The sequence below is a fragment of the Panthera onca genome, chromosome D2, assembly GCF_046562875.1.
Source record: "Panthera onca isolate mPanOnc1 chromosome D2, mPanOnc1 haplotype 2, whole genome shotgun sequence".
NCBI classification, from domain to species: Eukaryota; Metazoa; Chordata; class Mammalia; order Carnivora; family Felidae; genus Panthera; species Panthera onca.
In genome coordinates, this window is record NC_138349.1 from 76,108,644 (window position 1) to 76,120,494 (window position 11,851).

The 11,851-nt window shown below is 46.4% G+C and overlaps 1 long non-coding RNA gene across 1 annotated transcript; it reads left to right on the top strand.

Moving 5' to 3' along the window:
• Positions 1-632: 632 nt before the first annotated feature.
• On the top strand, positions 633-4,960 carry LOC132676387 (uncharacterized). The gene is made up of 3 exons (XR_013550437.2): positions 633-730; positions 4,292-4,414; positions 4,516-4,960. It is a non-coding gene; the product is annotated as an uncharacterized LOC132676387 (long non-coding RNA).
• Positions 4,961-11,851: the final 6,891 nt, after the last annotated feature.

Sequence of the window (11,851 nt, forward strand, 5' to 3'; positions counted from 1 at the left end):
GATTGAGCGTTTTAACTTGCATACTCTATTAGCACACTTCTCCTGTTTTTGCAACAACAGCACAACCCCTCTAATGATTCCTATGTCTCTTAGTGGTATCACCTGCCTTCCCATGTTCTAGACTCCAGACTCTGAGGTCAACTTTGAGCCTCTTTTCTCTTTTGCCCCTATATCTCATGAATCACCAAGCCCCACCCCTCAGTTCAAATCTGGCCCTTCCTCTCCATATCTATCCCTAATAGCCTGATTTGCATTGATTATTGTCTGGTTCCCTAACCAATCTTTCTCGCTCTCATGTTTTTCTTACTGCCAACCCATCCTAGACCTGTGGAAATGTTCACCTTGGCACCTAGCTGTAATTACACACTTCACTGGTCCCAAACAAACTTCCACTGACTCACGCTTCTTGCTCAATACAAGGCAATTCCTCAAAGTAACATTCAGGTTCCTACACGGTAGGGTTGAGGCTTGGCTCAGACTGTGTGAGGGGGTGGGGAGAGGGCGGCCCTCCGGATGGCATGATAACGCGTCAGCTCAGGGTGGGAGAAAATGTGAGTCACCTGCTCGTTCTCAGTAAGCAGCAGAGAGTATATAAAGAGAATGGGTAACTCCGTGCTAAATAGCAAAAAATACCAAAAGTCACACGGGCATGAATAACATTCAATCACAATTTATCAAGCATTTTCTAAAGTGCCAGATCCTATGGCTGGGTGTTGGGGATGTGGTGAACGTAAGTGATACAGTCTTTGCTCTCAAGGATTTAAGATCAGAGAGACAGACGGGTAAGTCGACCATTGGAACACAGTGTGAACCCCACTGAGCTCTTTGGTGGGAATACAGAAGGATGTCACCCGTGCATGTGGGGGTTGGCGGGGTGGGGGAACCGTCTTAGGAGGAAATGACATCTGAGTTGAGACAGAGGCATGAAGACTCAGTCGGCCAGGTGAGAGTAAAGGGGCAGGGTGGGGAGGGGGTGTTTCACGGTGAGGGGATCCCCTGGGCCCACCGAGACACAGACAGACCCTGCTGCTGTAGGGCTGAGGCTTCGCTGGGGGCAGAGGTGAGGGGTGTTGAGAGATAAGGGGTGAGCGGAGGGTGAACTAGGAGGAACTGTCTTCACCATCATAAAAGGGTTGGAGTTTATCCTGGCGGTGAAGGGGAGCTTCTGACCAGGGAAGCGTCTCATCAGACTTTCTTTATTCTCAGAAGCCGAGAAAAGAGCCAGGAGTTTAGTTGGGAAGAGGCTCCGTACATCAATAATTAGAACTCAAAGAATGTCAGATTAATTTCAGTGGTTCTGTTTCAGCAACGATTTCAACTTCAGGACGTTTCATTGGACTCGGTTCTTTACCTCTGACCCTTGCGGTTCATAAGTAACAAAAGTAGTCATCAACCGATTTATGTGCTGTTGTCTAAATAAATGTTTATTAGGGTCATAATTATGGGCTGTCAGGGTCAGAAAGGACCTGCTTGAAAATAAAAGCACGGGTGGACAGAATGATGGATCCTTCTTTTTTTTTTCTGGGTGGCTGCCTTAATTTAGCTCTGCCTGGCCTCTGTGGCTAACCCCGAGGCGGAGGCATAATGCCTAGAGGGGGACATTGAGGAGGCCTGTAGGCCCGGCCCGGCCTGACACCCCCCTTCTCAGGGAAATGAGGCTATGGTGAGCTCTCCACAATGAACCCAAAGCAGCTTCACTTGGCAAGAGTTGGGAATGAGCGGGAGGGGTCAGGCGTCCCCAAAGAAGGGAACCCAGGCCCCATTATGTAAATAGATACCACCCCCTTTAGCCCAATTTTGAAAGACAGAGATACAATCACCCCTCCAGGTCCAGACTCAAAGGCTGCCTTAATAGAATCTGGCCCTATGCGGTATATGTCATTAGGAAAAAAAACCTATCTTGATGGCTTAGTCATTACAGAAGTGACAGTAGCATAATGCAACAGCCCTGGGAAAGGTTATTAGTCACAGAGTGGAGATGACTTAGATTTGATTACTTCCCACGGGGAAGGTTGAAGAAATGGCTCCCTCAAACCCCAAGTATTTTTTTTTAGGGTTACTGGAAATTTCAATGTCACCATTATCCTACAATAACTGGTGTTACCTGTTATTTGTATAACACTGAGATTTTATATATTATAGCTATGATTATCCCCATTTTAGATATGAGGAGCCAGAGGCCCCTCAACAGAGAGGTTAAGTAACTTGCTCAGTGTTGCACAGCAGATAAGTGATGGTTCCAGAGTGAACCCAGCAAATTTCTGACAAGAGCTTGCACTATAAAATATTACTTGCCCATGAAATATCACTGTTGTATGGATGAAATTTTAGAAAGATAGTTTATTCATTTATTAGATTGGCAAAGACTGGGAGGCTGAACGATGTCCAAGGTGAGGAGGGCTTGGGGAAAAGTGTGCTTGGCTACCCCGTGTAGACAAAGTGTTGGGTATCCATTCTTCCTTTCCAAGCAGGAGTCAGAGGTGTTCAGGTAGCCACCCGTCTCCAGCTCTAGAATGGAATCTGAGTATGTAAGGCCACTGCTTTCACACTATAACATGAACTTTGTTTGGCCAGTCATAGCCCGTGTCTTTCCAAAACATGAAATCGAGTAAAAATACTATTATACTTTTCATCTGGAGTACTGGTTTATGCGAGAAAAAGAAATATCTTTATTATTTAAGCTAATCTGTGTTGGGATTGTTGTTCCTTCACAGCTGAAAGCTCCTGGGTGACTCACTAAAAGTGTGAACTTTTAAAAGTGTGCAATACTTCTGGAGGGCAATCTGACTATATGTGTCAAAATCCAACTAAACATACTCAGTAATATCACTTCTAGGAATATATCTCAAAGAAGGAAACGGCTGTATGGGCAGGGTAAAAGGATGTTCATGCAATCAATATTTTTAAGAGTAAAAAAGAAAGAAACGACCTAAATAATCAGCAAGAAAGATTATACATAAACTATGTTGTATTCCAGAGTCTATGCAACAAAACACTATGCAATCAGCAACATGATGGGATTTAGAAAGCAGTGAATTGTTCACATCCTGTCTCAGCATAAAAGACATGAACAGGAAATTAGTCAAGCCATTGAGTTTCAATGAAAAGTTAAGATGTGTGTGTTTTTTGCAACCACTGATGCATAATTGATAGAGTCAAAGATCATCACTAGATGCTAAAACCATTGGGTAAAAGGTTGTAGGAGGAGGTTGTCACTTGGTCTCCAAGGATCTCCCTTGAGGTTCTTTATTGATTACAACGGGGGGAAGTCACCACTATATTGAAGAGATCTGGCAGATGCTACTTAACCAAGTGATGAGACTTTGTAATCCCAACAGAGACAAACGAACCCCACGATGCGATGCGCTGTAAAGTACCAACCCCACTTAGGTCATATTCTTGTCAGGAAGATTTAACCAGAATCTAGTCAATCTACACAAGTTCAGATTATAGGCCATTCTACAAGACAATGGGCTTTGACTCTTAAAAAACTCTGTCACAAAAGAAAAAAATAAGGCAGGAAAGAATATTCTGGAACACCACCGTCCAATAGAAATACGAGAGCCATATATGCAATTTAAAAAATTTACATTGCCACATTAAAAATAAAAGAAACAGGTAAAATTAATCTTAGTCATTCAAAATGGTAATTAATTAATAAGTTCAACAAATAATTTTAATTTTATATTTTTAGTCCAATATATTCAATGTATTAACACTTCAATATGCAATCAGTATATGGGATTACCAGTGAGATAGCTTGCGTTAGTTTGTGTGTGTGTTGAGTCTTTAGTACAATGTACATTTCAAGCCACATGTCAAGCACTCAATAGCTACATGGCCAGGGGCTTCCATATTGGATGGCTCAGTTCTAGATTACAGAGGATTAAAGAGATGTAATAACCAGATGAAGTGTGGGAACCTGTTTTGGAACAACCACAAAAATAGCTCTAAGGGAGATTGTGGGGGTAACCGGGGCAATTTATAGACTGCATGTGGTATAGACTGTGTGTTTTTAATATTAGTATATATACATTAAAGTCCTTGAGTAATAACTATACTCAGTTGCGTAGGAGAATAGTGTCATGCTTAGGAGGTATATGCTAAATTGCTTGGGTGTAAGGTCTGATGTCTGTAACTTACTTTCAAATGGCTTCACAAATCACAGATAGACCATAAATAGAGAGCAAGCAGACAGAGATACAGAGAGTGAGCAAGTGTTAATAATTGGTGAATCCGGGGAAAGGATGGTCAGATGTTTGTTGTAATGCTTTTTTTCAACTTTTTGAAGGTTTGAAAGGTCTGAGAGAAAATACAGATTCTAATCATGATGACGATGCTCCTACTGGGCTTTATAGTCTACGGTGTATTTTCACATATATTGTTAATTGGATCCTTTCAGAAGTCTGTGCAGGTAGATACAGATGGTATATTTTATCTTTGTTTTATAGTCAATGAAAACATTTCTTCACGTGCCAGGCACAGTACATACATTTGCTCTTCTAATTTCTGCAGGAGCTCCCAGAGACAGGCTGAGTCTCTCCCCTTCACCAGAGCTCACCCCTGAGGCTCTGGGAGGACAGAGGACAGTCAAGATAGCCAAACAAGAAAGTCCCAGCCTGACCTGACCTCCTTTCTCTCTTCACTTCCTGTTTGTAAGCCCTCTTGGACGGATGCAGAAATAGAAGCCCAGAGACGTTAGCAAACTTGTACAAAGTCACACAGCTACTAAGGGGCAAAGCCAGAATTCAAGCCAGACTTCAGTCTCCCATTCCGGGGCTCTTTTTTCACAGCACCCAAGCCACCTGTGGATCGGCCCTCCTGCCTGAACCTACACTCTGAAGGAGGTTCAGGCTCTGACGGTGACTCACATGAGAAGAAGTCTTGGCTCAAGGGCCCTCAGCACAGGAAGTTAATCGAGCTATTGAAGTTGAGCCAAGGAAAGGCCCATAAGCTCAGAGAGCGCCTCGCCAGAGAGAAGCTTTATCAAAACAAAAGCACAGCCACATCAACTAAATCATCTGATGCTCTGATTAAGAAGCATGAGTGGCCACCCCATGTGATCTGTGATGTGATCTGTGCGCTCCAGCCCAGGAGACAAGATCGGGCACAGATTTCTGCCTTCGGCGTAGGAGGATGGTATTCAGGCAGGATTACATTTGTGGGGCTGGGGAACGGTGAGGTGATGTGGGAGGGAGGGATGGGGCCTTTCAGGCCTCCAGTCTCACAGCTATGCCGCATCTTTTTTTAAAGCAAATATAACTCGGTTTTCAGTGAACTTTAAATGACATCTAAATTTTTAATGGAAATTAAAATTTGTCATTTAGTTTTAATTATTTGATTAAAAAACCGTGTGCGTTACTGAAAGTCTTAGGCTGGAGAACAACGAAGTCATGTGTCAAAATACTCAAATAAGGAGAAAATAGCAACCATAACAGGAATCTAAGGGAACGGTGAGTTTTGCATCAGAACAGACTCAGTGCAGTGAGGACTTCTAAAGAGGGCTTGATAGACTCCTTCCTTCAAGGACCACCCCCTCTTCTCCCTTTGATGAGGGGATTCCAGCAGGGATCCACCAGGTAGCTGTAAAGCAAAGAAGGTCATCTATGGAGGGTTGACCTTGAACCCCAAAGCACTTCTTGAACTGCTAGAAGGGGCTGCCCGGCTGTTCTGGAGATCTCAGGGTCCCGGTATACTGGGGGCAGCCAACCGCTCAGCTCTGGGGAAAAACGTGCACATGGGAGCAGCTGGGCACGCGCCCCAAGCCCCTCCCTCTGACTGTGGCAAGACCTGTGTTTAGGGGTTACACCTGCCTCTTTTCAAATAGCTTCTCAGTTGAAGATTCTGCAGCGACTGTCAATCTAGACCCTGAATCCAGGAATGTTCATAGTGCTGAGCGCGCATGACGGGACAGAGATTTAATCAGAGACCCGGTTTAGGGTGATGTTGGCAGTGGCGGTGAAGCCTGACGGTAGACACCAAACCCTTAACAGAGTGGTCCTGGAGAAGCGAGTCCGGGTAAGCAGCCAAGATCCACCATTCAGACAGCCCGCGTGGGCCTGACTGGTGAGTGAATTCTGCAGAACTCTGCATCCTGAACTGGTCAGGCCTGCCTGTGACCTTCATCCAGACCTGTCTGGAAGGGACCGGGACAGAAGAGTGGCAAAGCCAGCGGTGAAGGACTGTCCGGAAGCTCTCCCACGTGCTCTCTCTGGACTGGCCAACCAGCACGTCTTCTCCGTCGTTCAGCTCGAATCCCCCCCAGGCTTTTGGTGGTGGTGTTTAATCTGAGTCTTTACCTTGCTGAGCACTAGGACACATAGGACTTATGCAGCCAAGAGCTGACAAAAAGGGGGTCCCTACACGGGGGCTTGGTGATCCTGTAGCCCAGAAGGGCTCGCTCTCCCCCTGAGACCCCATGCCCCCCGAGTCCCGAGGTGCTCAATCAGCTCCCAGAACTGGGAGAACCTTATGTGCCTGTCTCAGAGCCGAGTCCTCTGAGCTGGAGGTATTGAGAGCGAGGAAAGCCAGAGGGGCCTCAGCCAGTCAACCCGTAGACTTGATGTTGGCCAGCGCATCTTGTGACTTCCGGTATCAAAGATTTCTCCCGCTGAAAGGAAGGGCTGGAGCTTCCATGGCTCAGAGGCACTCAGTGGAATGCTCTGTTCTATTTTAGTGACACAATGGTCACATTATCCTTAAAACGAAGAAAATGCACTTGGGGCGTAATAATACTGCTTCCCTCGCGTTCTGTCCCATTCTTCCTTCCTGCCCTTCACCGCACCCTCCCCTACTCTTTGCTCTATTTTTATTGATGTGAAATTTATAGAACAAACAATGAACCGTTTTTAAAGCATATGACTCAGTGGCATTTCGTGCATCAGTGTTGTGCAACCATCACCTCCGTCTAGTTTCAAAACTTTTTCATCACCCCAGAACATCCCTGAAGGCATGAAGTGGCCTCTGTGGCTTCCCCTCCCTGTCAAGGCATGGCAGGAACCACTCATCTGCTTTCTGTCTCTAGGGATGTGCCTCCTCTGGACATTTCATATAAACGGAAACGTGCAATATGTAACTTCTTGTGTCTCGTATCTGTCACTTCATGTTATGCTTTTGAAGATCATCCAAGTTGTAGCAAATAACAGTACTTCATTCTTTTTAAAAATATTTATTTATTTTGAGGGGGGGAGGGGCAGAGACAGAGGGAGAGAGAGAATCTCAAACAGGCTCCGTGCTCAGCGTGGAGCCCGACGCGGGGCTTGATCCCACAACCGTGAGGTCGTGAGCTGAGCTGAAATCAAGAGTCGGACGCTTAGCCCACTGAGCCATCCAGACACCCCCAGTACTTCATTCTTTATGACCAAAGAGTATTCCACTTTGTGGGTGTAGCAGAACTCAGGCAGTCATCCGTTGATGGGCATTTGGGTCGTTTCCACCTTTTGGCTACTATGATTAATGCTGCTACAAACATTCATGCACACATTTCTGGGTAGATGTATGCTCGCATTGCTCTAGGGCCATATGGTAACTCTGTGTTTAGCATTTTAATCAATTGCAAAACTGTTTTCCAAAGCTGCTGCATCATTGGGCACGTCCACCAGTACAGTGGGAGGGTCCCTCGCCCTCTTATCCAGTGAAACAAAACAAAACCAGCAAAACAATCTGCTTATCCTAAAACACGGCGGCTGCCAAGGGCCTCTCCAGAACCAAGTGCGTTTCCTAACAATGATTCACAAAGCAGCTCTGGTAAAAGGTGAGCCTAAAACGAACACACCCAGCTGGTCCACAAGCTGCCCGCAAAGGCGGAAGAAGCAGGTCTGTCCGCCGCTTCAGGGGAAGAGACTCTACTGAAGTTGTTCTGCTCCTGTGCAACCCCCACCCCCCACCATGGTCAGCTGCTCTTTGCCCCCATTCGAACGGGTCCATCAGCAGGTCAGCTTGGCCAGCCCCCCACTGAGCATGGACCGCGTGCCTCCCCAGCTGGTGGGAAGACGCGTGGAAGAGGAAAGAGGTCAGGTGCAATTCAAGGAGCATGCTGCAATGTGGACAAGCCTGGAGCAGCGCGAAAAGGGGTGGCATTTTAGGGCTGGAAAGGACTTTGTGATCTCAACTCCAAGTCAGGCACGAGGTCAAAGTTGAAGAAACGAAGGTCACTCCGGTTCGGGGAAGCCAAGGCAAGAAATCGGGTCCTGCTACGTCTGTGTTCCCAGGCTCGTCCTATAAGGCTCACCTGGGGAGCTGGTAAAATGCAGATCCCCTGGCCAGGCCAACCAGACCTGACTATCGGGGGACAGAGGCTGTGCTTTTAGTGGGTCTGATCAGGAAACTTGGGGAAGATGCCACTCATTGTGAAGAAAATGATAAAGCTGATTTAGCAGCAGCAAAGTTGCCTAGTTCTTGATTTCATTGCTGATATCCCCTTGCATTGGAGTGAAAATATGAAGTCATCATGTTTGTATGCTATGTGGTTTCTGTTAGTCTGCCTTAGGTTCTGATGGTCCCATGATTTAGATAGTCCCAGCCTATGGGACGCACACCTGCGTGCACGCACACGCACGCACAGAATGGATGGCGAGTTGCCCATCTCCTTTAAGCCAGATTATAGCAACTAACCTCACTGTTCTGCACCTCGCTTTTAAAAAGGAAAAAAAAAAGAGGGTGCCTGGGTGGCTCAGTTGGTCAAGTGTCTGACTTTGGCTCAGGTCATGATCTTACAGTTCACGACTTCAAGCCCCGTGTTGGGCTCTGTGCTGACAGCTCAGAACCTGGAGACTATTTCTGCCCCTCCCCCATGTGCACGCTGTCTCTCTCAAAAATAAATAAATACTAAACAGATAAATAGAAAAGAAAAAATATCTTCCTTAAAGATTTCTTCTCTTGTTTATTTTTTGAGAGAGGGACAGAGTGAAAGTGGGGGAGGGGCAGAGAGAGAGGAAGACACAGAATGTGAAGCAGGCTCCAGGCTCTGAGCTGTCAACACAGAGCCCAAAGCAGGACTTGAAGTCGCGAACCGTGAGATCATGATCTGAGCCAGAGTCGGACGCTTACCTGACGGAGCCACCCAGGTGCCCCAAAAGAAAAAAAAAATTAAGTGTGGTGTCTAATCTGATGAAAATTAAGGGAAAAAAAAGCCTGTAGGGGTGCCTGGGTGGCTCTGTCGGGTAAGCACCCAACTTCGGTTCAGGTCATGATCTCACAGCTAATGAGTTCAAGCCCCACGTTGGGCTCTGTGCTGACAACTCGGAGCCTGGAGCCTCCCTCTCTCTCTGCCCCTCTCCAACTTGCACTCAGTCTGTATCTCAAAAATAAATAAAACATCAAAAAATATTTTAAAGACTCTGTAGTAGAGATTTTTAAAATCCTGATTTCACAGATAAAGAAACTGAGATTCTGTGAGTCTCAGATACTTGCTCAAAGTCATGAATCTAGTCACTCACTGGCTGTTATGGGTTGAACTGTGTCCCCCTTAAAAGATTATACTGGTGTCCTAACCCCCCAGTACCACACAGCGTGACCTTATTTGGAGACAGGCTTTTTCCAGAAGCAGTCGAGTTGAAATAAAATCATTAGGGTGGACCCTAATCTAACATGACTGGTGGTCCTTATAAAAAAGAAGAATTTGGATCCAGACGTGCACACGGGAAGACCACCATGCGAAGACAGAGGCAGAAATTGGGAAGATGCTTCTACAAGCCAAGGATTGCCAAAGATGGCTGGCAAACAGCAAGAAGCTACGGGAGAGACATAGAACAGACTCTCTCCCGCCAGCCCTCCTAAGGGACCACCCTGCCAAGAATCGATTTCAGACTTCGGAGCCTCAGAGCTGTGACACAGTACATTTCTGTGGTTTAAAGCCACACAGTGTGGGACTTTGCACGGCAGCCCTACACTGGCCGAACTGAGAGGCAAACCTGGGCCTGTCCACACCTAATTAAAGTGCACCCGTCACTGCACTGCGACCACTTCAAAGAGCCCAGAGTGTAATGGGGGAAAGATGTGAGCAGATGAGCACCTGACTGTTCCACACAGCTCTACGCAAAGATCATGAGAGCACAGCGTAGGGAGTGGCTGGGAATGGTTAGAGGTGGTTTCAAGCGGGTGGTGCCTGGACATGGCCTGTGTGCTCAAGTTGGTTCCAAGGTCATGGTCTAAACACAGTACAGCAAGCATAGATCTCAAGACACACACAGATACGCACACCTGTGCGCATGCACACACACACACACACACACACACACACACACACGAACAGTACCATGGACAGCGGAAAGAGAAGCCCCCCCCCCCCCCCCCCAAAAGGCAAATACACTGAGTCCAAGCCCCATTCTAGCTCTAGGACAAGTCACATAGTCTCCCAGGTCCTTAGTTACTCCTGTAAAATGGGGATAATAAATAGTAAACCTACCAACCCCAGTGCGTGGTAATGGACCAGACGCCCATTTATGGTCCATTTATACGGCTTATATGTGGGAAAGGGTGGCTTGCCTTTAGGTAGCGGTTTCCAAACTTGGTTCAGTCCGGCGAGTTGTTGAAATCTACAGATTCCAGGTTGCCTCTCCCAGAGCCTCTGATTCAGTGGCCTGAGGTGCTGCCACGGAGTGCGTGGGGAAACACACTCTCCAAGGGACTGTCACGGGCTGCCAGGGAGAAGGTTCTAGATAATTGCCGAACACCCAGGCAAACGTGCTGTTGTGGGTCGTGGGTTCAGGGAGCTCACGTGTGCTGGCACAACCAGACACATACTTTGTCAGGCCCAGGGAAAAATGAAAATTCAGGGGCTCCTTGCTCAAAAATTGAGGATTGTAAGACAGCAACACCAGAGCATTCAACTCAGCACAGATTCTTCTGAGTGCAGTTCCTGTGCTGAGTTAGAGCAGAAGCTGCTGGAGGCCTCAGTGGTGATGCCCGCATTGGGGGAAAAACAGCTCAGAGGATGCCCGCTAAAGCCAGTCTGATGCGGAGTCTTTCGTTTTATTGGCTAAAAGCACCTTGGGATTTTGGAGATGGTGTAGCATGGTCCAGACAAGTCAGCCTAAAAGACAAAGCCAAGGATCCTCAAGGCTCATGTCCAACGATCCAATTACAGGGCCTTCCCCCATGTCAAATTCTGCAGCCAGTCCCACGGGTTTCCATTCTGCTATAATTCAGACAGACACACAAGTACAGTAGCAATTGTGCAAATAGTCCCGAGCAGGCAGGGTGCTGCTCACCACATTCATTACTTTTGTCACGTTTCCAACATACTCTTGGTGCCAGAGATCACGGGCCCCTGACTATTCCGAAGGGTCTATTTCCTTTCTGTCGCGTGCAGCAACGCTGACAGGTGAGCACAAGAATGGCAACTCGGTAATTGGATTCACACTCTGATGTTGTAACAACTCCTGCCTGAGAACAGGTCACGGGGAAAACACATTCTTCCACTGAACTCAAATAACCTAAGCAATTTGTTATCCCTTCTCCTTCCGGAGGGGGGAAAATAAGATGATATAAATGTTGAATGCATATGTGCATGTATGTATGAATGTATGTATGTATGAAAAGGTGTATGAATGCATGTGCATGTATGTATACGTGTGTGCGCGCATGTGTGTAGGTATATGTGTATGTGCAATATATGTGTATGTGTGTATATATAAATATATACGCATATGTGTATACGTATTTAGGTACATTGTTTCCATAAAACTAACAAGAGTTATGGTGACTATGAAGGCAACTTTAGTCAGTCAATATTTATTTGGGGGGAAAATAATGTATTAGAGAGGCTATCAACTCAGTTCAGAGAAAACTATCACCTCGTATGGGGAAAACTGGTTTCTTCCATGTCTGCTTATGATGCGGGACTTAAATC